Source organism: Panthera uncia, assembly GCF_023721935.1.
Source record: "Panthera uncia isolate 11264 chromosome B3 unlocalized genomic scaffold, Puncia_PCG_1.0 HiC_scaffold_1, whole genome shotgun sequence".
In the NCBI taxonomy this organism is placed as follows: Eukaryota; Metazoa; Chordata; class Mammalia; order Carnivora; family Felidae; genus Panthera; species Panthera uncia.
The window spans coordinates 16,629,240-16,633,242 of NW_026057582.1; the positions used below are offsets into that span (position 1 = coordinate 16,629,240).

At 37.1% G+C, this 4,003-nt stretch overlaps 1 long non-coding RNA gene across 2 annotated transcripts in view; it reads right to left on the reverse strand.

The window, feature by feature from the left end:
* The window catches only part of LOC125908978 (uncharacterized), a 22,778-nt gene extending 19,392 nt beyond the window's left edge, over nt 1-3,386 (reverse strand). For both annotated transcript variants that reach the window (XR_007453513.1, XR_007453512.1), the window contains exon 1: nt 3,308-3,386. This is a non-coding gene — a long non-coding RNA (uncharacterized LOC125908978). The remainder of the gene's footprint in view (nt 1-3,307) is intronic.
* Nucleotides 3,387-4,003: the final 617 nt, after the last annotated feature.

Sequence of the window (4,003 nt, forward strand, 5' to 3'; positions counted from 1 at the left end):
GAATTATGGTACCATATTTATATGTAGGAATGTTGAAAGATAGCAGTTTCTGTTAGACTCAAATTCTTTTGTACCAGGATCAGGTACAACTTTTAACCGGCAGACCTAAGAGAATACTTGTGTTACAATCTGAAGTGTCTTTGTACGTGTCACAGTATTCCTGAGGTAAGATGTACCCCTTTTGCTTCAGAGCCCTGTCTCCCTCTGCAGCCATTCAATGCATTGGCTGCAAGTATTCACTCTTAATTGTTTGTGGAAAGCCGTGTATCTCTCCAATGTCTGAAAAACTCTGAAATTATCTGGGAAGTTATTAAATGGACTCTATATTAACTCTATATTTATAACCAAAGATATTTAGTTCACTCTAGGCTATCTGTGGGATTAATAGTTGTAAATGTTGGGAAGGCATCAGATCTGTTTAAATCTTTTCTTGGTGGCAAAGAAACAAGACCTTTCTTAGTGTAGAACTTTGTGTGTGTGTGTGTGTGTGTGTGTGTGTGAAAATAGATCCTTTTTTTTTTTTTTTTTTTTTTTTTTGTAAAATACTGCCAGAGTGTGAGCAGGGAAAGGGCAGAGGATGAGGGGGAGAGAGAAAATCTTTTTAAAATTTATTTCATTTTATTTATTTTGTTAATGTTTATTTATTTTTGAGTGAGAGAGCAAGCTGGGGAGGGGCGAGAGAGAGGGAGGCAGAGGATCCAAAGCAGGATCTACTCTGTCAGCACAGAGCCCCAGGCAGGGCACGAACTCATGAACTATGAGATCATGACCTGAGCTGAAGTCAGACGTTTAACTGACTGAGCCACCCAGGTACCCAGAGAAAATCTTTTTTTTTTTTATGTTTATTTATTTATTTAGTTAGTTATTTAGAATAAGTGGGGGAGGGGCAGAAGAAGAAAGAGAATCCCAAAGAAGGCTCCGCACTCAGTGCAGATTGCAATGCAGCGCTTGATCTCAAAACTGTGAGATCATGAGCTGAGCTGAAATCAAGAGTGGAACACTCAACTGACTGAGCCAGCCAGATGCCCCAGATCCCTAATTTTTGTACAAACACGAACGCCATGATAAACCCCAAGCAATGCCATCACATATCCCCATTACAGCAAGCTAACCATAAATTCTCAGAGCTCATCGAACCACAGACTTCAGTCACAATGTTTTTGAGATGTCTGCATCTGAAATAATAATGCATTATCTTACATTGTTTGGGAACTGATTCTGAAGATGCTTTGCAAAAAGAGGGATTTCCCAATGATTTGATAATTGGAGAACCTCCCAGAAAACTCTGTATGAGAACACAGGTGAAAACATCACTCATCCAGCAGATTATTTTCAACATCAGTCACATTACTTTGTATTTACACTTTGTGTAGTGAATGAGGCATTTGATAAATGTTCCTTTGATTGGGTAAATGAATATTAAATGAGAAGCCATAATCCCAACTCAATGGCATGCACAACCCAAGCATGACACTGTGTACTTCCCTCCTAAAGAGAGTAGATTCTTCCTGCTTTTCCAGTGGACTATCTAGGAATTTTTCTCAAGCCTTGCCTTTGATAAACCTCTCGTGTCAGACTCTGGATGGCTAGAATTACCTTCCTGTAGGCCGATTCCCAATCATGTGGTCTTATTTCATTATAATTATCATTATAGCCCTGGCTGGAGGGTTCTGCTTAGTTTTCCAGAGTTACAATTCCCTCTTGACTATGATTAAACTGTCTTTGGATTCATGGGCCTGGAAAATTTGAACAGTCCAATTTAATGAAAAACAATTTTCATAGCCATCTGGCAATGGTCTGAATATTTCTAAAAGTTAACTTTTTGCATATTAAACTTTGAAAAGAAATAATTAAATCAGCTTTCATAATAGCCCACGTGGAGTCTGTATGTTCCCACCAGCCCACTGATTTGTGTATCTATTGTACTTTCTCAGTACTTTTGCAGAGAAACAGATCATTTACATAAATTATAATCGATGGGGGTCTGAGTGCTGAGCATTTTGGAATAGCCTCTTGGGTAAGTTAGATAGTTAGAGACTAAGAAATTAATCTTATCTGCTTGGATTCTTTCATCAAGGCAAGATTTAAATCAATTAATTATAATTTAGGAAATTTTCAAAGCTAAAAAGCTTTCAGAGTGAAAATTGTGTTTGGGTAATTATGAAGAAAGTTCTTCCTATTCCAAAAGATAGCCTCACAAAATGCCATTTTACAGGTTCTTAAAGTTGTTTATAAACTTTCCATTTTGTTTTTATTTTCTAAAGAACAATGCCAAAATTGTGAAAAGAATTAACCATTTATTGATTATAGCATTTGCGCTTTCTAGGAGTAATAACTCAGAGTTTCTCACAAAGTAGACAGTTTTGGATACTTCAAGCCTGAGTATAGTTTGTAAAACTATTAAGTAACACTTCTGCTTGCCTGGAGAAATTTTGAAAAGCAGAACAGAACAAAACAAAAACCTCTATGAGCTTAAAACATGATTTTTATTTAAATTCCTGCTGGGCAGAGCTGGTAAATTATGTCCCCTTATCTATTTAGTTGGATCTTCTATGAAAGTCTAGACAAATAAAAATTCTGAAAAATGGTAGCTACCCAAAACTCCTTATTGGCAAACACTCGGTAGGTGGCAAAGTCAGGTGGGAATGGTATTCGTTTGACAGTCAACCTTGATCCTCACCGCTGCTTTTCCTATTTCTGCCATTTTTGGTATAAGACTGTGAGCCACACCCCACTCACTCAGGGTACTCACTTTATATACTTGAATATGGAGAATAATATCGGAAGAAATTTGTGGGTCAAGTCATAGCATGAATGTTTAAGTACAAGTACAGGTGCAGATCCTTTGCACATAATGCTTTGAATATCATTCCGTGGAATGAAAGGCCCTGGGAGAATCTTCATTCAAAAGTTTTCAGGGCTTACGAAAATGACAAAAAAAAAAAAATCACTTGCTTTATCACTCAAGTCTTGATAACTTCAGTGGAAATGAGTATATTCTGTGAAGGCCAAATTTATTTTATCGCTGTTCTAAAGTCCTAAAGTCAGAGGTGCTTGCGAAGCTAAACATTCACAGGTAGCCAATATCCACAATAATGATGCTGATAAATCTAAACCGCAAGGTACATTTGGAATCTTAATTTAAAGCAATACTAATAAAATATGTGATTGACCTGACAAAACATGCCCTGTTTAAGTAAGTAATTAAGCTGATGCAATCGACAAAAAACTGTTTAAAGAGTTAATTGGCTTTCACAAAAGAGACAAATCTATAGTTTTATGCTATTTTATAATATTCTGTATGAACCTTTTTCTCCCCCCTCTTGGCTTTTGCTGTTACCAAGCTGGTAATCCTTGAGAAGTAAAAGAAGGCCTTATTCTGTGCCTGCTGTTTATCACTTTCCTGAAATCATAATCCTCTCTATGTCTCCATAATCATCTCCACAGGAATTAATTGTGATGTCACAGAAGATTATGACATGAAGTGAGAAAAAATCGGCAGGATGCTGAGCTCTGTTAAGAGCGAAGATCTTTTTCTCATAAAAATATATGCTGTACCTATATCATGCATTTGTTTAAGAATAGGATCTAATTAAACGAGAGTGAATAAATGGCTAAGCCAGGTTTCTTTAAGTTGAATTTTTCAGAGGCTCTGAGGGTCAAATTTAATGATTCCTTAATTAAAGTCAAATTTTTTTTCAGCAATTATACCAGAAGTGTAATATATGCTCTTTCCACTCTCATGTTCGGGTACATGTCATGTATTTAATTGTGTCACAAATAAAATGGCACATCCATCAGTGATTCTTAACCTTAGCTGCACCTTGGAATCACCTGACAAACTGGAAGCTTGACAATCTCCTGGTGCCCTTGCTCTTCCTCCCTCTCCCCCAGAGCATCCGATTTAATTGGGATGAGGTCTGAGATCAGGAGTTTTCAAAGCTCCCAGATGATTTTCATGGGCAGTGAGGGCTGAGGACCAGTGTTCTGTATCATCGTACTT